We start from the raw sequence: 23,573 nt of genomic DNA, 5'->3' as shown, positions 1-23,573 counted from the left end.
CAGTACATTTGGCCAGATTTTTTTAGACTATATAAAAAAAGAAAAAAAAGAAATGGGCCTTACAGACTATGCAGACTGTGGTTGTGGGAAAAGTTTAGGGAAAGTTTTAGTGTACTGTCTTTGATTATTCAGCTGCTGACCACACATATACATGTCTAACATGGAACTTTTCTGCTCTCAACATCTGTCCTGTAGCTACAGATATTGGCACATCTTGATCCTCTTCCCTCTTGGTCCTCTTCCCTCTTGGGCCTATTCCCTCTTGATCCTCTTCCCTTTTGGTCCTCTTCCCTCTTGGGCCTCTTCCCTCTTGGGCCTCTTCCCTCTTGGGCCCCTTCCCTCTTGGCCCTCTTCCCTCTTGGGCCTCTTCCCTCTTGGCCCTCTTCCCTCTTGGGTCCCCTTCCCTCTTGGGCCTCTTCCCTCTTGGTCCCCTTCCCTCTTGGGCCTCTTCTCTCTTGGGCCTCTTCTCTCTTCTCTCTTGGGCCTCTTCCCTCTTGGGCCTCTTCCCTCTTGGGCCCCTTCCCTCTTGGCCCTCTTCCCTCTTGGGCCTCTTCCCTCTTGGCCCTCTTCCCTCTTGGGTCCCCTTCCCTCTTGGGCCTCTTCCCTCTTGGTCCCCTTCCCTCTTGGGCCTCTTCTCTCTTGGGCCTCTTCTCTCTTCTCTCTTGGGCCTCTTCCCTCTTGGGCCCCTTCCCTCTTGGGCCTCTTCCCTTCTTCCTTTATTCCGCTTAGTAGGTGCTCTGTGGGTACACTGGTGATTCACTTTCCCTATTCTCCTCAGCCCTTTTCCTGGTTGCTCTCCTCAAACCCCAGATGACAAGTCTAACTTCATCTCCAAAGGCCTTGAACCAACAATCCTGCAGTTATATGGCAAAGTCACCACCTCATGTGCCAGAAAGGTCCAGACACTTTGGCAGACAGAGGTATTCTACACTATAATAGCCTAGACATGAGTAGGATGCTTTGTTGTTGTCTGTGTATTGTACCACTCAGTCCCATTGAGTATTCTCATCGCACCTGGACACCGTTTTGAGAAAGATGAGACAGTTACACACACTGAATGACAGTAGTCCTTTTTCAAACCTGCTGCTTGTGACCTGCTGCTGCTGCTACAAAATGAATGAACTATCTCGAGACTACTTTCAAGAAGTGTGAATTCTATCAGAAAACTTCCCTTGTGTGATGAGAATGCCCATTGGGGAAAATCCACACTCACTGACATGTCTTTTTCAAACCCGTGACCTTGGCTGCTGCTACCAATTGAAGGGACTATAGCTTCAGTGAATGTGGACTTTTCTCTTTTATAATCTGCCTTTATAACGCTATGGATATTTTTTTTGCACAAATACCATTAAGTTCAGCACCACCAATTTTTCATTCAATCAGAACGGCTTTTATTCACAGTTCAAATACAGGTACTGTTTTACTGCGTGTGAAATAGAAAGTGTGGAATGGAAGCAAGCCAATGTGAATCCACAGGCAAGCCAGGAGCACTGCTCATAACAACATGAGCAGGACCTGGGCTGGGCAACACTGCTTCATTTCATTACACTCCCTCTTGATGAAAGCTACTACTGGAGCCGTTTACTAATTCAATATACCGTTTATTAGACTGTACACGTCGTTTCAGGAAAGGGGGGCGAGATGAATGACATTTTCTGTCTGTAGAGACACCAGTTGCCTGCCAGGGACTTGTTTTTCTATATGCCCGTGTGCTTAGCGTACGCCTGCTTTGAGAGGGGTGCAAAGCCCAGACACACCTTTTGATTATTTCTAACAAGTGTAACTGAAGTTTTCCTGCTTTCTCCAGATGTTGTTGTTCTTCTTCTTCTTCTTCTTCTTCTTCTTCTTCTTCTTCTTCTTCTTCTTCTTCTTCTTCTTCTTCTTCTTCTTCATTTCAACAGTTTTCTGAAGCAGCAGCAAAGCTTATGTGTGAACCTTTTGGAGTCACGAACCAAAGTAATCAAACAAGGACTGGGAAACTAAAGTAGAAGAACATACGCATACGTATGTGGTTATACTATACCAATACTATATTATACTATATCAATATGAGTGCCCTAAGAACTTTACTGGAGTAACACAGACAGGGCAGCCAATAAATGTGTTTCATTATTTATGTGGTCAAGAAGTTCATGACATTTTTATTGGCTATATAACTACAGCACCAATAACGTCCACATTTACAACAACAGCAACAACGCAAGGTGCCTTATATTGATAGTAGTGATGGGATCAATTTATAATTTATAACTTGAACCGGCTTGTTTATTATGATGTAGGGGTGTAACCTGGATTGCCTAGTGCAGTGAAGCAGTGGTGTGGTCTTCCTTCCCCTGCTCCACGCCAGCTCCATATTAGCGTCTCAAATGGTACCTTATTCCTTATATTGTGCACTAAATAGGGAACATGGTATCATTTGGGACGCAGCCCATGCCGCTATGCCCTGACAGTCGGAAAGGCTCATTGTAAAGGGATTATAAATTAAATACCTTCATTTTCAGATTCCTTCATTTAAGCTGCATGGCGCCTCAAATACATACTGGGGCTGGAGGGATGATCACATGTAAAAAATTAGAAATGTTTTTAAAAAACAGTCTTGCTGCTTGGGTTATGTCAGGTCTGAGAGAGAGAGAGAGAGAGAGAGAGAGAGAGAGAGAGAGAGAGAGAGAGAGAGAGAGAGAGAGAGAGAGAGAGAGAGAGAGAGAGAGAGAGAGAGAGAGAGAGAGAGAGAGAGAGAGAGAGAGAGAGAGAGAGAGAGAGAGAGAGAGAGAGAGAGAGAGAGAGAGAGAGAGAGAGAGAGAGAGAGAGAGAGAGAGAGAGAGAGAGAGAGAGAGAGAGAGAGAGAGAGAGAGAGAGAGAGAGAGAGAGAGAGAGAGAGAGAGAGAGAGAGAGAGAGAGAGAGAGAGAGATTAAGGAAAAAAATAAAATGACTTCACTCTCCTCACCAACCAGACAGACAGAGAGAGGACAGTGAGTTTTTTTTGCCAGTGTTAAAAGTGTTGAGTACTTTTCTGACACAAATTTTTAATGGGAATGGAATGTGGAGCTCAGAGTCATGTCCTTGTGTTTTAATAGTGCTGATTCCTCATCCTTAAACACCGTGTCATGATGATCGTCAGGCACGTGCACAGATAGGGCACATGTCCCTATGCCCTTCCAGTCTCCAAAGTGCCCTTTTGGTGGTGGTGTAATTCCCCCCCCCCCCAAAAAAACAACAACAAACAAACATGTTTTGTTGTTTTTATATAGATTTTGTCATTGTTCTGAGACCATTGCCTACAAGTCGTCGTTAAATTCCCATCTATGCTTCAGAACCAACAAGTTGCGCATCTTGATTGTTGACCAATGGCCAGTCATCAGCATTGGCGTGCAAAGGCGGGCGCTCATATCCACACTAGTGACCAGAAATAACTAGTTTAATTTCCTCCAGTTTTGCAAAAACAGAGTAGGCCTACGTTTATCATCCATATAAAATACAGTTTAGCAATCTACTACCGACTCATCTTTGCCAGAACAACAGGTTACCTGGTTATTTGATTTATAATTGTCTTATTTCAGATATGCCTCGTTTGGGTGGCTACTGGCTATATGTCTATGTCTCTAGATAAGCAGCTGTAAAATCGCACTGCTAAAGATAAGCAGCTGTAAAATCGCCCTACCATCGATATTACGGGATGAACATATTCTGGCGAATTTATTATGATATTTGTGAGGAAAAACAGGGCTACCCGGCTGGCAACGAGCACTCTGCAGATAGGCAGCCCTCCAACGTGAGGGCACGGTGTAGACAGAACCTGCTATCCATCTGAACCGGCAACCACTACTACAAGTAGATTGTATGCTTTTTTTTTACTCTTGTGGACTCCAGAGAAGAGACATGATACAGTATAACCACTGTTGATATTGGCTGCTAACATGAATGACTTTCAGCTCCAAATGCAGCAGCACAACTATTTAATTTAAAACAATTCATTTCTGTCGTCTTTCTTGGGTTTTGAAAATACGTCACCGTTCATGTCTGTAATGACAGGCTACATGAGCGCAACGATTATAAGCGCGTGTGCGCGTGTGCACACGTGCATGTGCGTGCGCGGGGGTCGCAAGTTTTGAACCACTCATTTTCACAGGTTTGGAGTCAAACATATTGCAAACCACTGGGATACACGAGTGTCAACAAATGGAGTTGGGTTGGGTATAGTAATGATAGACTACAGTATTTCCTTCCACAACCCTGGGAAGTAGGGGTGCTGTGTCTACTAATAAATAATCAAATTCATTTATAAAACATTTCATAGCTTCCCCATGTCAGCGAAAACATTGCAGCACCCCCACAACCAAAACATCTTCCTACAATCTTCTATTTTGACTGAAAGTGTGTTGGTTATTGTTAATAAGTGCTGAATTTACCCCAGTTCACAAATATTTTACTTCTCAGTTGGTGCTGCTTTCCCATCTTCTTGTAATCATTGGTCAATGACGCTGGTGTGTGATTTCTTTTCTGGGGAGATGCCCTTTTTGTGTTTGTTTTGAGCACATGCCCCCCAAAGGGTCTGTGTCATGATGTTTTCCTTTTTCTTTCTTTAATTGGATCATATCTCTTACAATTCCTGGATCGGAGTCAATGACCCCCCCCCTCCCCCACTGCACCCACACACACTCAGCATACTAAGTAAACTAAAATACTTATCTAATAAGAAAAATACTACTTCCACCTTTAATTGCCTCTTCAAAGTTCAAAGCCTGTTTCATCCCCAACTTCACTTTTACAGAATTGCAGTGATTTCATTGATGATGTCAACTAGCTTGTTATGCCCACAACCATTTGAATGAGGTTAACAAGTCAACGGAATGTTCCCTACCTTTGTATGCTGTTGCAATTTACTCTTTTATCTAGCTATCAATAACATCTAAAACTTTACATTCCATCCTCATCAAATAGTTTTTCACTTCAATTAGTTTCCACAATAAGCACCTGAAATCGTGCTCTGATGTCTCTTTGTCCTATTTCCCAAATCCTCTCATAGCCCAGGTCATTGGAGTTCTCTTTCAAATGCCCATCTTGTTTTGCTTTCAATCATCAAGGATGGAGAGAGGTGGAAGCAAAGGAGGGATAGAGGAAGGGAGTGAGGTGGAAGCAAAGGAGGGATAGAGGAGAAGGTGGGTATTCTTGGGTTTCAAACAGACCGTTATCGGTGGAGGGCAGGCAGGTATGCAGGCCGAGGTCAGACCAGGCTTTGATGTCTGTGCGCTTGTGATGTGTGGTGGTTGGCACTGCCAGGTCTGATAGGGAATGCCATCCGTCATGGCAGCTTCTGTGTCAGGATTCTCAGCGCTCCATTCATACACCAGAGATGGCAAAACAGTCTTCTGAGGTTTCAAGAGTGAGCCATCTTTAGCTCAGTGAAGAGGGGCAAATAACATAGAATGTTATCAACAAACTTTTTTAGCGCTCAGCATTTTAGAAGTAACCCTTATCACGAACAGAAGTGTTAAAAACGTTCATGTGTTCATGCAAAGCAAAGGGAAATGATGGTATAGTTTTGAAACACACTTCAATTGAACATGGAAGGTGCAACATTACATGCGACATTCCTCACACTGATCATTCAATGAAAACAATTAAACCCTAAATTCTCATTAGATAAAGTATTATTGTTCCTTTCACATAATTATAACACGTAAAAAGAGGTCACAGATGATGAAAAGTATTTATATATTCTCCGGACATCAGACAGTGTCTTCATATTACCTCAAGGACGCACCTCTACTCTGTTTCGGTTCAGTAGGAAAATGCAATTATAGCCGAGTTTCCATTTAACAGTTCTATAGCTGGCGGTCACATCTAGTGGCAAAGGAAGAATTCACACAGAGGGAAACTCACACGCTCGCGCGCGCGCACACACACACACACACACACACACACACACACACACACACACACACACACACACACACACACACACACACACACACACACACACACACACACACACACACACACACACACACACACACACACACATGCACACAAACTAATGCTGAGGGCATTACCTCTGTGACAGACATGTCAGTATGTCTCTGTGCTGGCTGTGCACACACACACACACACACACACACACACACACACACACACACACACACACAAGCACACACACACACACACACACACACACACAAGCACGCATACAGACACACACACAAGCACGCATACAGACACATGCAGGCACGTGCGAACACGCACGCACACACAAATTAGATTGCTCACCATGTGTATGTGTGTGTGTCTGTCTGTTTGACTGCGTTCCCATGTGTGTGTTTATGCATGCATACCGTAAGGTGCATATTTGACATTTTCCCAAATACTGACCATGTAGCCTCACTCCACCATATATTCTCCTAGCTCTACGTCAGTAGTACGTCCTCAACTCATCGGACGGTCCAAAATATTTGCTTACTACCCACCTATTTTCAAACATTCCCAGTTGTATGAATAATTTATATTGGAGAACATCTGGCGTTCCTTCTCTTTGCACAGAGCTGAGGAACGCTAAGCAATTATCTCTTCAGAATATTAATGAGTGTTTGAGTCTCTCTGGGCAGACTGTCATCTTTCAGACCCAAACAGACTGACAGACACACAGCTAGGGAGAAGTTCTCACAAGTAAGCTATGAGCCCTTTACGAAGCCCCTATGAAGTGGATGGCTCGGTTGTTTGAGGGATGGTGCTTTCAACACCAGAGTTGTGGGTTTGACTCCTGCCCGAGCAAAACCCCAGTGATTATACTTCTCTGACCTAGGTGGTGACGTTAAGCTGCTACAGTCCGTTGTCATTTACTCACAATGACTGGCATGCTAGCCTTATTGTTATCCCTGATACCGAAATATATATACACACACACACACACACACACACACACACACACACACACACACACACACACACACACACACACACACACACACACACACACACACACACACACACACACACACACACACACACACACACACACACACACACACACAGGCATGCAGACATGAACACACACACACACACACACACACACACACACACACACACACACACACACACACACACACACACACACACACACACACACACACACACACACACACACACACACACACACACACACACACCTGCCTATCCCGATCGTCTCTCTCCAATATTCCGTTGTGTTAATCTCGCCATACCACACGGTCACAATGAGCTTGTGTTCTCTAGGACTTCATTTCCATTACTTCGTTCTCTGCCAGAGAATAGACAGATACACGACTGGATCGACCTGAAATGAACCTTAGAGAAGTGGTGGGGAGATAGAAAGAGACACAGCTTTTGTACTAATTGGGTTTAAGTTAGTTCTTCAATGTATTTGATATACTGTTAGTCATTTCAAGTGATTGGAAGTGATTAGAAACAGCATGCAGCCAGAGTTGCACATCACCACTAGAGGGAGGATAATGCGGACAGAGTTGCACATTACCACTATAGGGAGGATAATGCGGACAGAGCTACACATCACCACGAGAGGGAGGATAATGCGGACATAGCTACACATCACCACTAGAGGGAGAATAATGCGGACAGAGCTGCACATCACCACTAGAGGGAGGATAATGCTGCCAGAGCTGCAAATCACCACTAGAGGGAGGATAATGCGGACAGAGCTACACATCACCACTAGAGGGAGGATAATGCGGACAGAGCTACACATCACCACTAGAGGGAGGATAATGCGGACAGAGCTACACATCACCACTAGAGGGAGGATAATGCTAACAGAGATGCACATCACCACTAGATGGAGGATAATGCAGCAAGCGCTGCACATCACCACTAGAGGGAGAATAATGCTGGAAGAGCTGCACATCACCACTAGAGGGAGGATAATGCTGCCAGAGCTGCACATCACCATTAGAGGGAGGATAATGCTGTCAGAGCTGCACATCACCACTAGAGGGAGGATAATGCGGACATAGCTGCACATCACCACTAGATGGAGGATAATGCAGCAAGCGCTGCACATCACCACTAGAGGGAGAATAATGCTGGAAGAGCTGCACATCACCACTAGAGGGAGGATAATGCTGCCAGAGCTGCACATCACCATTAGAGGGAGGATAATGCTGTCAGAGCTGCACATCGCCACTAGAGGGAGGATAATGCGGACAGAGCTGCACATCACCACTAGATGGAGGATAATGCAGCAAGCGCTGCACATCACCACTAGAGGGAGAATAATGCTGGAAGAGCTGCACATCACCACTAGAGGGAGGATAATGCTGCCAGAGCTGCACATCACCATTAGAGGGAGGATAATGCTGTCAGAGCTGCACATCACCACTAGAGGGAGGATAATGCGGACAGAGCTACACATCACCACTAGAGGGAGGATAATGCGGACAGAGCTACACATCACCACTAGAGGGAGGATAATGCTGGAAGAGCTGCACATCACCACTAGAGGGAGGATAACGCGGACATAGCTGCACATCACCACTAGAGGGAGGATAATGCTAGCCGAGCTGCACATCACCACTAGAGGGAGGATAGAGTAACAGGGACTGCTACCCAGAGAAAAAGAGAGAGACAGCGAGGGTCAGAGAGAGAGAAACAGAGGGTAAGAGACAAAAAAAGAGGGTTTGAGAGAGAGAGAGAGAGAGAGAGAGAGAGAGAGAGAGAGAGAGAGAGAGAGAGAGAGAGAGAGAGGGTCAGTGAGACAAACAAAGAGGTTCAGTGAGATAGAAACAGAAAGGGTCAGATAGTTAGAGGAAATTGAGTGTCCTGGAAGCCTGTGGCTTTAAGTGAGGGGCTTTGTGTGGGCTTAATAACTGTGTCTGTCTCTCCCTGTGGCCGACAAGACGACATGCTAGACAACCTCACCTCAGGATCTGGCGGTAAACCTTCCCATCCCTCTGAGCCACTGAGACAATTATAACATCAGTTCCTGGGACGCCTACTGAACTCTATTACTGAACTCAGAGGGAGGCGAATGCTTCTAATGCTTTAAAAGGCTGACTCCAACTAACTAATTATTTCACATCCTGACTCCAACTAACTAATTATTTCACATCCTGGCTCCAACTAACTAATTGTCACGCCCTGGTCTTAGTATTTTGTGTCTTTCTTTATCTATTTGGTCAGGCCAGGGTGTGACATGGGTTTTTGTATGTGGTGTGTTTTGTCTTGGGGTTTTTTCACATGTATTGGGATGGTAGCTTAGTGGGGTGTTCTAGGTGAATCTATGGCTGTCTGAAGTGGTTCTCAATCAGAGGCAGGTGTTTATCGTTGTCTCTGATTGGGAACCATATTTACGCAGCCATATTCTTTGAGTGTTTCGTGGGTGATTGTCCTTTTGTCTGTCGTGTACTAATTTGCACCAGTATTAGTCTGTTTCGGTTTTCGTTACATTTATTGTTTTGTAGTGTTTGTGTTTAGTGTGTTTTTTCATTAAACATGAATCTCAACCACGCCGCATTTTGGTCCGATCCTTGCTTACACCTCGTCATCAGAGGAGGAGATAGAAGAAAACCGTGACACTAATGCTGTAACCTGCTGACTTTAACTAACTAATGCTGTAACCTGCTGACTCCAACTAACTAATGCTGTAACCTGCTGACTCCAACTAACTAATGCTGTAACCTGCTGGCTCCAACTAACTAATGCTGTAACCTGCTGACTCCAACTAACTAATGCTGTAACCTGCTGGCTCTAACTAATGCTGTAACATCCTGACTCCAACTAACTAATGCTGTAACCTGCTGACTCCAAATAACGAATTATTTAACATGCTGGTTCAAACTAACAAATTATTTAACATGCTTGTTCCAACTAACTAATTATTTAACATGCTAACTCCAACTAACTAATTATTTAACATGCTGGCTCCAACTAACTAATTATTTAACATGCTAACTCCAACTAACTAATTATTTAACATGCTGGCTCCAACTAACTAATTATTTAACATGCTGACTCCAACTAACTCATTATTTAACATGCTGACTCCAACTAACTAATGCTTTAACATGCTGGCTCCAACTAACTAATGCTTTGAAATCCTGGCTCCAACTAACTAATGCTTTAACATGCTGGCTCCAACTAACTAATTATTTAACATGCTGACTCCAACTAACTAATGTTTTAACATCCTGGCTCCAACTAACTAATGCTTTAACATGCTGGCTCCAACTAACTAATTATTTAACATGCTGGCTCCAACTAACTAATTATTTAACATGCTGACTCCAACTAACTAATGCTCATGCTAACTCCAACTAACAAATTATTTAACATCCTGGCTCCAACTAACTAATGCTTTAACATGCTGACTCCAACTAACTAATTATTTAACACGCTGACTCCAACTAACTAATTATTTAACATGCTGACTCCAACTAACAAATTATTTAACATGCTGGCTCCAACTAAGTAATTATTTAACATGCTGGCTCCAACTAACTAATTATTTAACATGCTGACTCCAACTAACTAATGCTCATGCTAACTCCAACTAACTAATTATTTAACATGCTGACTCCAACTAACTAATGCTCATGCTAACTCCAACTAACAAATTATTTAACATCCTGGCTCCAACTAACTAATGCTTTAACATGCTGACTCCAACTAACTAATTATTTAACACGCTGACTCCAACTAACTAATTATTTAACATGCTGACTCCAACTAACAAATTATTTAACATGCTGGCTCCAACTAAGTAATTATTTAACATGCTGGCTCCAACTAACTAATTATTTAACATGCTGACTCCAACTAACTAATGCTCATGCTAACTCCAACTAACTAATTATTTAACATGCTGACTCCAACTAACTAATTATTTAATATGCTGACTCCAACTAACTAATGCTTTAACATGCTGACTCCAACTAACTAATTATTTAACATGCTGACTCCAACAAACTAATTATTTAATATGCTGACTCCAACTAACTAATTATTTAACATGCTGGCTCCAACTAACTAATTATTTAACATGCTGGCTCCAACTAACTAATGCTTTAACATCCTGGCTCCAACTAACTAATGCTTTAACACGCTGACTCCAACTAACTAATGCTTTAACACGCTGACTCCAACTAACTAATTATTTAACACGCTGACTCCAACTAACTAATTATTTAACACGCTGACTCCAACTAACTAATTATTTAACATGCTGACTCCAACTAACTAATTATTTAACATGCTGGCTCCAACTAACTCATTATTTAACATGCTGACTCCAACTAACAAATTATTTAACATGCTGGCTCCAACTAACTAATTATTTAACATGCTGACTCCAACTAACTAATGCTCATGCTAACTCCAACTAACTAATTATTTAACATGCTGACTCCAACTAACTAATTATTTAATATGCTGACTCCGACTAACTAATTATTTAACATGCTGGCTCCAACTAACTAATTATTTAACATCCTGACTCCAACTAACTAATTATTTAACATCCTGACTCCAACTAACTAATTATTTAACATGCTGGCTCAAACTAACTAATTATTTAACATGCTGGCTCCAACTAACTAATTATTTAACATGCTGACTCCAACTAACTAATTATTTAACATGCTGACTCCAACTAACTAATTATTTAACATGCTGGCTCCAACTAACTAATTATTTAACATCCTGACTCCAACTAACTAATTATTTAACATGCTGGCTCCAACTAACTAATTATTTAACATCCTGACTCCAACTAACTAATTATTTAACATCCTGACTCCAACTAACGAATTATTTAACATGCTGGCTGAAACTAACAAATATTTAACATGCTTGTTCCAACTAACTAATTATTTAACATGCTGACTCCAACTAGCTAATTATTTAACTTGCTGACTCCAACTAACTCATTATTTAACATGCTGACTCCAACTAACTCATTATTTAACATGCTGACTCCAACTAACTAATTATTTAACATGCTGGCTCCAACTAGCTAATTATTTAACATGCTGACTCCAACTAACTAATTATTTAACATGCTGGCTCCAACTAACTAATTATTTAACATCCTGACTCCAACTAACTAATTATTTAACATCCTGACTCCAACTAACTAATTATTTAACATGCTGGCTCAAACTAACTAATTATTTAACATGCTGGCTCCAACTAACTAATTATTTAACATGCTGACTCCAACTAACTAATTATTTAACATGCTGACTCCAACTAACTAATTATTTAACATGCTGGCTCCAACTAACTAATTATTTAACATCCTGACTCCAACTAACTAATTATTTAACATGCTGGCTCCAACTAACTAATTATTTAACATCCTGACTCCAACTAACTAATTATTTAACATGCTTGTTCCAACTAACTAATTATTTAACATGCTGACTCCAACTAGCTAATTATTTAACTTGCTGACTCCAACTAACTCATTATTTAACATGCTGACTCCAACTAACTAATTATTTAACATGCTGGCTCCAACTAACTAATTATTTAACATGCTGGCTCCAACTAACTTATTATTTTACATACTGACTCCAACTAACTAATTATTTAACATGCTGACTCCATTTCTATTATAAAGCCTAGATTAATTATATAAAAGAATGATGGAAAAAATGTTTTTGAGTATTTTAAATGAAATTGTGATCTTAAAACCAAATTCATTTCTATATTTCATCGAATCAGATGGCATAATCATCCCAAAATAATTTGACGTTGCCAATCATTTTAATGATTACTTAACCTCTTACATCTATGGGGGCACTATTTCATTATTGGATAAAAAAACGTGCCCGTTTTAAGCGCAATATTTTGTCACAAAAAGATGCTCGACAATGCATATAATTGACAACTTCGGAAAGAGAACACTGACGTTTCCAAAACTGCAAAGATATTGTCTGTGAGTGCTCCAGAACTGATGCTACAGGCGAAACCAAGATGAAACTTCAAACAGGAAATGAGCAGGATTTTTGAGGCTCTGTTTTTCATTGTCTCCTTATATGGCTGTGAATGCGCAAGGAATGAGCCTGCCCGATCTATCGTTTCCCCAAGGTGTCTGCAGCATTGTGACGTATTTGTAGGCATATCATTGGAAGATTGACCATAAGAGACTACATTTGCAAGGTGTCCACCCGGTGTCCTCCGTCGAAATTGGTGCGTCATCTTCAGCTGCAAGTCTTTTTCCAAGCGATTCAGAGGAGAAAGTAGACATCCACGAACGATATATCAATGAAGAGATGTGTGAATAACACCTTGAGGATTGATTCTAAACAGCGTTTGTCGTGTTTCAGTCGATATTATGGAGTTAATTTGGAAAACAGTTTGCCGTTTTGATGACTGAATTTTTTATTTTTTTTTGGTACCCAAACGTGATGTACAAAACGGAGCGATTTCTCCTACACAAAGAATCTTTCAGGAATAACTGAACATTTGCTATGTAACTGAGAGTCTCCTCATTGAAAACATCCAAAGTTCTTCAAAGGTAAATGATTTTATTTGAATCCTTTTCTGTTTTTTGTGCAAATGTTGCCCGCTAAATGCTACGCTAAATGCTACGCTAGCTATCAATACTGCTATGGTTCAAAAGCATATTTTGAAAATCTGAGATGACAGTGTTGTTAAGAAAAGGCTAAGCTTGAGAGCTAGCACATTTTTTAATTTCATTTGCGGTTTTCATAAATAGTTAACGTTACGTTATGCTAATGAGCTTGAGGCTATAACTGGATACAGGTTTTTTTCATAGCCAAACGTGAAAAAAACGGAGCGATTTGTTCTACACATAATATTTTTTGAAAAACTGAACATTTGCTATCTTACTGAGAGTCTCCTCATTGAAAACATCTGAAGTTCTTCAAAGGTAAATGATTTTATTTGAATGGTTTTCTTGTTTTTGTGAAAATGTTGCTGGCTGAATTCTAGGCTTATAGCTATGTTAGCTATCAGTACTCTTACACAAATGCTTGTTTAGCTATGGTTGAAAAGCATATTTTGAAAATCTGAGATGACAGTGTTGTTAACAAAAGTCTAAGCTTGAGAGCAAATATATTTATTTCATTTTATTTGCAATTTTCATGTATAGTTAACATTGCGTTATGTTAATGAGCTTGAGGCTATACATAGGATCCTATAGGATTGCTCGACGCAAGAAGTTAACGGGCAATGTGGGCAAATTTAAGCAGGAAATGGCAACAACTACCAGTGAGCCATTGTATTCATGCATAAGAAAAATAAATAATGGATGAAAAGCATTGTAACGTTAGTGTGGGAGACATGGATAAATTGTTATCGATCGATAATGACAAACCTCCTGGCATTGACAACTTAGCTGGAAAGCTACTGAGGATAGTAGCTGACTATGGCCACGTTCATATCTTTAATCTGACTATAGAGAAAGGAGTTGGTCTTCAGGCCTGGAAACCAGAGTCATTCCACTACCCGGGAGTCTACTTCTGGCGCCGACAGAGATGGCCGCCTCGCTTCGCGTTCCTAGGAAACTATGCAGTTTTTTTTTACATGTTATTTCTTACATTAGTACCCCAGGTCATCTTAGGTTTCATTACATACAGTCGAGAAGAACTACTGAATATAAGAGCAGTGTCAACATTTACATTTACATTTAAGTCATTTAGCAGACGCTCCTATCCAGAGCGACTTACAAATTGGTGAATTCACCTTCTGACATCCAGTGGAACAGCCACTTTACAATAGTGCATCTAAATCATTAAGGGGGGGGGTGAGAAGGATTACTTATCCTATCCTAGGTATTCCTTGAAGAGGTGGGGTTTCAGGTGTCTCCGGAAGGTGGTGATTGACTCTGCTGTCCTGGCGTCGTGAGGGAGTTTGTTCCACCATTGGGGGGCCAGAGCAGCGAACAGTTTTGACTGGGCTGAGCGGGAACTGTACTTCCTCAGTGGTAGGGAGGCGAGCAGGCCAGAGGTGGATGAACGCAGTGCCCTTGCTTGGGTGTAGGGCCTGATCAGAGCCTGGAGGTACTGCGGTGCCGTTCCCCTCACAGCTCCGTAGGCAAGCACCATGGTCTTGTAGCGGATGCGAGCTTCAACTGGAAGCCAGTGGAGAGAGCGGAGGAGCGGGGTGACGTGAGAGAACTTGGGAAGGTTGAACACCAGACGGGCTGCGGCGTTCTGGATGAGTTGTAGGGGTTTAATGGCACAGGCAGGGAGCCCAGCCAACAGCGAGTTGCAGTAATCCAGACGGGAGATGACAAGTGCCTGGATTAGGACCTGCGCCGCTTCCTGTGTGAGGCAGGGTCGTACTCTGCGGATGTTGTAGAGCATGAACCTACAGGAACGGGCCACCGCCATGATGTTGGTTGAGAACGACAGGGTGTTGTCCAGGATCACGCCAAGGTTCTTAGCGCTCTTGGAGGAGGACACAATGGAGTTGTCAACCGTGATGGCGAGATCATGGAACGGGCAGTCCTTCCCCGGGAGGAAGAGCAGCTCCGTCTTGCCGAGGTTCAGCTTGAGGTGGTGATCCGTCATCCACACTGATATGTCTGCCAGACATGCAGAGATGCGATTCGCCACCTGGTCATCAGAAGGGGGAAAGGAGAAGATTAGTTGTGTGTCGTCTGCATAGCAATGATAGGAGAGACCATGTGAGGTTATGACAGAGCCAAGTGACTTGGTGTATAGCGAGAATAGGAGAGGGCCTAGAACAGAGCCCTGGGGGACACCAGTGGTGAGAGCGCGTGGCGTGGCGATTCTCGCCACGCCACCTGGTAGGAGCGACCTGTCAGGTAGGACGCAATCCAAGCGTGGGCCGCGCCGGAGATGCCCAACTCGGAGAGGGTGGAGAGGAGGATCTGATGGTTCACAGTATCGAAGGCAGCCGATAGGTCTAGAAGGATGAGAGCAGAGGAGAGAGAGTTAGCTTTAGCAGTGCGGAGCGCCTCCATGATACAGAGAAGAGCAGTCTCAGTTGAATGACTAGTCTTGAAACCTGACTGATTTGGATCAAGAAGGTCATTCTGAGAGAGATAGTGGGAGAGCTGGCCAAGGACGGCACGTTCAAGAGTTTTGGAGAGAAAAGAAAGAAGGGATACTGGTCTGTAGTTGTTGACATCGGAGGGATCGAGTGTAGGTTTTTTCAGAAGGGGTGCAACTCTCGCTCTCTTGAAGACGGAAGGGACGTAGCCAGCGGTCAGGGATGAGTTGATGAGCGAGGTGAGGTAACGGAGAAGGTCTCCGGAGATGGTCTGGAGAAGAGAGGAGGGGATAGGGTCAAGCGGGCAGGTTGTTGGGCGGCCGGCCGTCACAAGAAGCGAGATTTCATCTGGAGAGAGAGGGGAGAAAGAGGTCAGAGCACAGGGTAGGGCAGTGTGAGCAGAACCAGCGGTGTCGTTTGACTTAGCAAACGAGGATCGGATGTCGTCGACCTTCTTTTCAAAATGGTTGACGAAGTCATCTGCAGAGAGGGAGGAGGGGGGGGAGGGGGAGGAGGATTCAGGAGGGAATAGAAGGTGGCAAAGAGCTTCCTAGGGTTAGAGGCAGATGCTTGGAATTTAGAGTGGTAGAAAGTGGCTTTAGCAGCAGAGACAGAGGAGGAAAATGTAGAGAGGAGGGAGTGAAAGGATGCCAGGTCCGCAGGGAGGCGAGTTTTCCTCCATTTCCGCTCGGCTGCCTGGAGCTCTGTTCTGTGAGCTCGCAATGAGTCATCGAGCCACGGAGCGGGAGGGGAGGACCGAGCCGGCCTGGAGGATAGGGGACATAGAGAGTCAAAGGATGCAGAAAGGGAAGAGAGGAGGGTTGAGGAGGCAGAATCAGGAGATAGGTTGGAGAAGGTATGAGCAGAGGGAAGAGATGATAGGATGGAAGAGGAGAGAGTAGCGGGGGAGAGAGAGCGAAGGTTGGGACGGCGCGATACCATCCGAGTAGGGGCAGTGTGGGAAGTGTTGGATGAGAGCGAGAGGGAAAAGGATACAAGGTAGTGGTCGGAGACTTGGAGGGGAGTTGCAATGAGGTTAGTGGAAGAACAGCATCTAGTAAAGATGAGGTCGAGCGTATTGCCTGCCTTGTGAGTAGGAAGGTGAGAGGGTGAGGTCAAAAGAGGAGAGGAGTGGAAAGAAGGAGGCAGAGAGGAATGAGTCAAAGGTAGACGTGGGGAGGTTAAAGTCGCCCAGGACTGTGAGAGGTGAGCCGTCCTCAGGAAAGGAGCTTATCAAGGCATCAAGCTCATTGATGAACTCTCCGAGGGAACCTGGAGGGCGATAAATGATAAGGATGTTAAGCTTGAAAGGGCTGGTAACTGTGACAGCATGGAATTCAAAGGAGGCGATAGACAGATGGTTAAGGGGAGAGAGAGAGAATGACCACTTGGGAGAGATGAGGATCCCGGTGCCACCACCCCGCTGACCAGAAGCTCTCGGGGTGTGCGAGAACACGTGGGCGGACGAAGAGAGAGCAGTAGGAGTAGCAGTGTTATCTGTGGTGATCCATGTTTCCGTCAGTGCCAAGAAGTCGAGGGACTGGAGGGAGGCATAGGCTGAGATGAACTCTGCCTTGTTGGCCGCAGATCGGCAGTTCCAGAGGCTACCGGAGACCTGGAACTCCACGTGGTCGTGCGCGCTGGGACCACCAGATTAGGTGGCCGCGGCCACGCGGTGTGGAGCGTTTGTATGGTCTGTGCAGAGAGGAGAGAACAGGGATAGATAGACACATAGTTGACAGGCTACAGAAGAGGCTACGCTAATGCAAAGGAGATTGGAATGACAAGTGGACTACTCGTCACGAATGTTCAGAAAGTTAAGCTTACGTAGCAAGAATCTTATTGACTAAAATGATACAGTACTGCTGGAGTAGGCTAGCTGGTAGTGGCTACGATGTTGACACTACACTAATCAAGTCGTCCGTCGAGTGTAATAGTTTCTACAGTGCTACTATTCGGGGCTAGCTGGCTAGCTAGCAGGTTGATTGCGTTACGTTACCTTAAAAGAACGACAATAGCTGGCTAGCTAACCTAGAAAATCGCTCTAGGCTACACAATTGTCTTAGATACAAAGACGGCTATGTAGCTAGCTAGCTACGATCAAACAAATCAAACCGTTGTACTGTAATAGTTTCTACAGTGCTGCTATTCGGGGGCTAGCTGGCTAGCTACGTTAACAGAACGACAATAGCTGGCCAGCTAACCTAGAAAATCGCTCTAGACTACACAATTGTCTTAGATACAAAGACGGCTATGTAGCTGGCTAGCTACGATCAAACAAATCAAACCGTTGTACTGTAATGAAGTGAAATGAAAATGTGATACTACCTGTGGAGCGACGCGGAATGTTGACCGGGTAGTTGAAGTTCAATTCGGTAGAGGTAGGCTAGCTGTTGGCTAGCTAGCTAGCAGCATCTCCTACGTTAAGGACGACAAATAGCTGGCTAGCTAACCTCGGTAAATTAAGATAATCACTCTAAGTCTACACACTCTAAACTACACAATTATCTTGGATACGAAGACAGCGAAGACAACTATGTAGCTAGCTGACACTACGCTAATCGAGTCGTTCAGTTGAGTGTAATAGTTTCTACAGTGCTGGTGGACAGTGGATGTTAGCTAGCTGCTTAGCTAGCTGCTGGGCAGATACGTTAGGACGACGAAATACGATAATTATGCAATTATCTTTGATACAAAGACGGCTATGTAGCTAGCTAAGAAGAAATTGCTAAGATTAGACAAATCAAACCGTTGTACTATAATGAAATGTAATGAAAAGTTATACTACCTGCGGACCGAAGTGTAGATGCGACCGCTCGCTCCAACCCGGAACCGGAAATCACCATCAGTACGACCAAGAATATGACTTTCGCGAAGCGGATCCTGTGTTCTGCCTTTCACCCAGGACAACGGAATGGATCCCAGCCGGCGATCCAAAAAAACGACTTCGTAAAAGAGGGAAACGAAGCAGTCTTCTGGTCATACTAAAAAGATGGGCACATCGTGCACTACTCCCTAGTATACTTCTCGCCAATGTCCAGTCTCTTGACAACAAGGTTGATGAAATCAGAGCAAGGGTAGCATTCCAGAGGGACATCAGAGACTGTAACGTTCTTTGCTTCACGGAAACATGGCTCACTGGAGAGACGCTATCGGAGTCGGTGCAGCCAGCTGGTTTCTCCATGCATCGCGCCCGACAGAAACAAACATCTTTCTGGTAAGAAGAGGGGCGGGGGCGTATGCCTTATGGCTAATGAGACGTGGTTTGATCATAAAAACATACAGGAACTCAAATCCTTCTGTTAACCTGATTTAGAATTACTCACAATCAAATGTCGACCGCATTATCTACCAAGGGAATTCTCTTCGATTATAATCACAGCCGTATATATTCCCCCCCAAGCAGACACATCGATGGCTCTGAACAAACTTTATTTGACTCTTTGCGAACTGGAATCCATACATCCTGAGGCTGCATTCATTGTAGCTGGGGATTTTAACAAGGCTAATCTGAAAACAGGACTCCCTAAATTGTATCAGCATATCGATTGCGCAACCAGGGCTGGCAAAACCTTGGATCATTGCTATTCTAACTTCCTCGATGCATATAAGGCCCTGCCCCGCCCTCCTTTCGGAAAAGCTGACCACGACTCCATTTTGTTGATGCCTGCCTACAGACAGAAACTAAAACAAGAAGCTCCCACGCTGAGGTCTGTCCAACGCTGATCCGACCAATCTGATTCCACACTCCAAGACTGCTTCCACCACGGTGACTGGGATATGTTTCGTATTGCGTCAGACAACAACATTGACGAATACGCTGATTCGGTGTGCGAGTTCATTAGAACGTGCGTTGAAGATGTCATTCCCATAGCAATGATTAAAACATTCCCAAACCAGAAACCGTGGATTGATGGCAGCATTCGCGTGAAACTGAAAGCACGAACCACTGCTTTTAATCAGGGCAAGGTGACCGGAAACATGACCGAATACAAACAGTGTAGCTATTCCCTCCGCAAGGCAATCAAACAAGCTAAGCGTCAGTATAGAGACAAAGTAGAATCTCAATTCAACGGCTCAGACACAAGAGGTATGTGGCAGGGTCTACAGTCAATCATGGATTACAAAAAGAAAACCAGCCCCGTCACGGACCAGGATGTCTTGCTCCCAGGCAGAATAAATAACTTTTTTGCCCGCTTTGAGGACAATACAGTGCCACTGACACAGCCTGCAACAAAAACATGCGGACACTCCTTCACTGCAGCCGAGGTGAGTAAAACATTTAAACGTGTTAACCCTCGCAAGGCTGCAGGCCCAGACGGCATCCCCAGCCATGCCCTCAGAGCATGCGCAGACCAGCTGGCTGGTGTGTTTACGGACATATTCAATCAATCCCTATACCAGTCTGCTGTTCCCACATGCTTCAAGAGGGCCACCATTGTTCCTGTTCCCAAGAAAGCTAAGTTAACTGAGCTAAACGACTACCGCGCCCCGTAGCACTCACTTCCGTCATCATGAAATGCTTTGAGAGACTAGTCAAGGACCATATCACCTCCACCCTACCTGACACCCTAGACCCACTCCAATTTGCTTACCGCCCAAATAGGTCCACAGACGACGCAATCTCAACCACACTGCACACTGCCCTAACCCATCTGGACAAGAGGAATACCTATGTGAGAATGCTGTTCATCGACTACAGCTCGGCATTTAACACCATAGTACCCTCCAAACTCGTCATCAAGCTCGAGACCCTGGGTCTCGACCCCGCCCTGTGCAACTGGGTACTGGACTTCCTGACGGGCCGCCCCCAGGTGGTGAGGGTAGGCAACAACATCTCCTCCCCGCTGATCCTCAACACTGGGGCCCCACAAGGGTGCGTTCTGAGCCCTCTCCTGTACTCCCTGTTCACCCACGACTGCGCGGCAACGCACACGTCCAACTCAATCATCAAGTTTGCGGACGACAGGGAGGCGGTGAGGGCCCTCGGAGTGTGGTGTCAGGACAATAACCTCACACTCAACGTCAACAAAACTAAGGAGATGATTGTGGACTTCAGGAAACAGCAGAGGGAACACCCCCCTATCCACATCGATGGAACAGTAGTGGAGAGGGTAGTAAGTTTTAAGTTCCTCGGCATACACATCACAGACAAACTGAATTGGTCCACTCACACAGACAGCATCGTGAAGAAGGCGCAGCAGCGCCTCTTCAACCTCAGGAGGCTGAAGAAATTCGGCTTGTCACCAAAACCACTCACAAACTTCTACAGATGCACAATCAAGAGCATCCTGGCGGGCTGTATCACCGCCTGGTACGGCAACTGCTCCGCCCACAACCGTATGGCTCTCCAGAGGGTAGTGAGGTCTGCACAACGTATCACCGGGGGCAAACTACCTGCCCTCCAGGACACCTACACCACCCGATGTTACAGGAACGCCATAAAGATCATCAAGGACAACACCCACCCGAGCCACTGCCTGTTCACCCCGCTATCATCCAGAAGGCGAGGTCAGTACAGGTGCATCAAAGCTGGGACCGAGAGACTGAAAAACAGCTTCTATCTCAAGGCCATCAGGCTGTTAAACAGCCACCACTAACATTGAGTGGCTGCTGCCAACACACTGACTCAACTCCAGCCACTTCAATAATGGGAATTGATGGGAAAGGATGTAAAATATATCGCTAGCCACTTTAAACAATGCTACCTAATATAATGTTTACATACCCTACATTATTCATCTCATATGTATATGTATATACTGTACTCTATCATCTACTGTATCCTTATGTAATACATGTATCACTAGCCACTTTAACTATGCCACTTTGTTTACATACTCATCTCATATGTATATACTGTACTCGATACCATCTACTGCAGGGGTGTCAAAGTCAAATGGACGGAGGGCCAAATAAAAAATTTAGCTACAAGCCGAGGGCCGGACTGTTCGAATGTTCATTGAAAAATTTTTAAATGACGCATATAGTCTAGTGAACCTAATTGAACCTACTGAAAACCTAACAAATATATTCCAATATGATCAGATAAATAAAGCAATATTTTCTTATGGCTCTGTCAGTAATCTTTAATTTTCAACAGACACAAAAGACAAATTTCCTTTATATAAAAATCCCCATAACATGAACATTAAATGAAAGAAACCGGTATTCAAGGCACCATCAGTAGCCTATATTTTCTATTTTAGCAAAAGTGGGCTAAATTTACTTCAAAGAAAAAACAATAATAGCAATTTTCTATCATCCACTCAACTGAAATATTTTTAAAATATAATTGGATTGAAATACAATAAAATAAAGTGCAAAAATCTATTAATCAAAAACAACACTTTGTTTAAGGAGAAGTAACATGCAGTGAAAACAAATATTAAACTTTAACTTTTAAACTTGAACTGAGTAAAAACTCTAAATATGTGATTGCACAGTAATGTTCACTTGTTTGAGGTTGAGGGTGATACTTGGTGGTGTCCCATCTTTTCCACAAGTTCATCAATGTTCGGGGTAAGGCTCTGAGCTGAGGAAATCCTCAGAATTGAGTGGAGGTGTTCAGCAGTAAGTCGACTTCTGTGTGATGTTTTGTTCAGGTTCATCAAAGAAAAAAGTTGATAACACAGGTATGTGCTGCCAAACATAGACAACGTTTGAGCAGCCTGGATGCGCAGCTGGGGCATTGTGTCGGGGAGGAAACGGGCGAACTCCGCAGCACCCACTGCCGCATATTTTGCCCTCAGTGCATCATTGCATTGGAGGTCAATCAACTCCATTTGGAGGTTTGGTGGTGAGCTTTCCACGTCAACAGCAAATGGGTTACCGAGCAGTTCCAACCTGCTTTTTTGTGCTTCAAAGTCAGCAAATCGGCGTCGAAAGTCAGCGGCAAGCATACCTATTTTATCAGCCAACTGTGCGCTCGGACGCACTGGTAGAGAGCTTCTCTTTCATGGTCTGGCAGCTGGGAAAGTGGCTCAAATTTTCTTTCCGCATCTGCGTCTCCCACAGAGTCAGTTTGGTTTTAAATGCCTTCACTGTACTGTACATATCAGAGATGACATGATCCCGACCCTGCAGCTGCAAGTTCATTGCATTCAGATGACTCGTAATGTCACACAGAAAAGCCATTTCACACAGAAACATTTCGTCTCGGAGTTGTGTTGTGTCTTTCCCTTTGCTGTCCAAGAACAGACAAATCTCCTCACGAAGCTCGAAACATCTTTGAAGCACCTTTCCCTGGCTTAGCCATCGCACCTCTGTGTGATAAGGCAAATCACCATGCTCCGTTTCTAACTCCGTCAGAAATGCCTTGAACTGGCGGTGATTCAAACCTTTGGCTCTGATAAAGTTAACTGTGCGCGTGATGATGCTCATTACATGCTCCATTTTCAAGGCTTTACCGCACAACGCTTCCTGGTGTATGATACAATGATAAGCTGTCAGCTCACCTGTCGCGTTTTCCTCTTGCATCTTTTCCCGTATCTTCGCCACCAGTCCGCTCCTGTGTCCACACATCGCAGGTGCTCCGTCGGTTGTCAAACCCACGAGTTTTTCCCAAGGCAGCTCCATCTCATTTACACATCTTGACACCTCT

General features: G+C 44.1%; 1 pseudogene; it reads right to left on the bottom strand.

Moving 5' to 3' along the window:
- Positions 1–1,770: 1,770 nt before the first annotated feature.
- The window catches only part of LOC135524893 (uncharacterized), a 76,981-nt pseudogene continuing 55,178 nt past the window's right edge, over positions 1,771–23,573 (bottom strand).

This window comes from Oncorhynchus masou, chromosome 31, assembly GCF_036934945.1.
Source record: "Oncorhynchus masou masou isolate Uvic2021 chromosome 31, UVic_Omas_1.1, whole genome shotgun sequence".
NCBI lineage: Eukaryota > Metazoa > Chordata > Actinopteri > Salmoniformes > Salmonidae > Oncorhynchus > Oncorhynchus masou.
The sequence above is the reverse complement of the archived record's forward strand: the minus strand, read 5'-3'. Positions and strand labels throughout refer to the sequence as shown.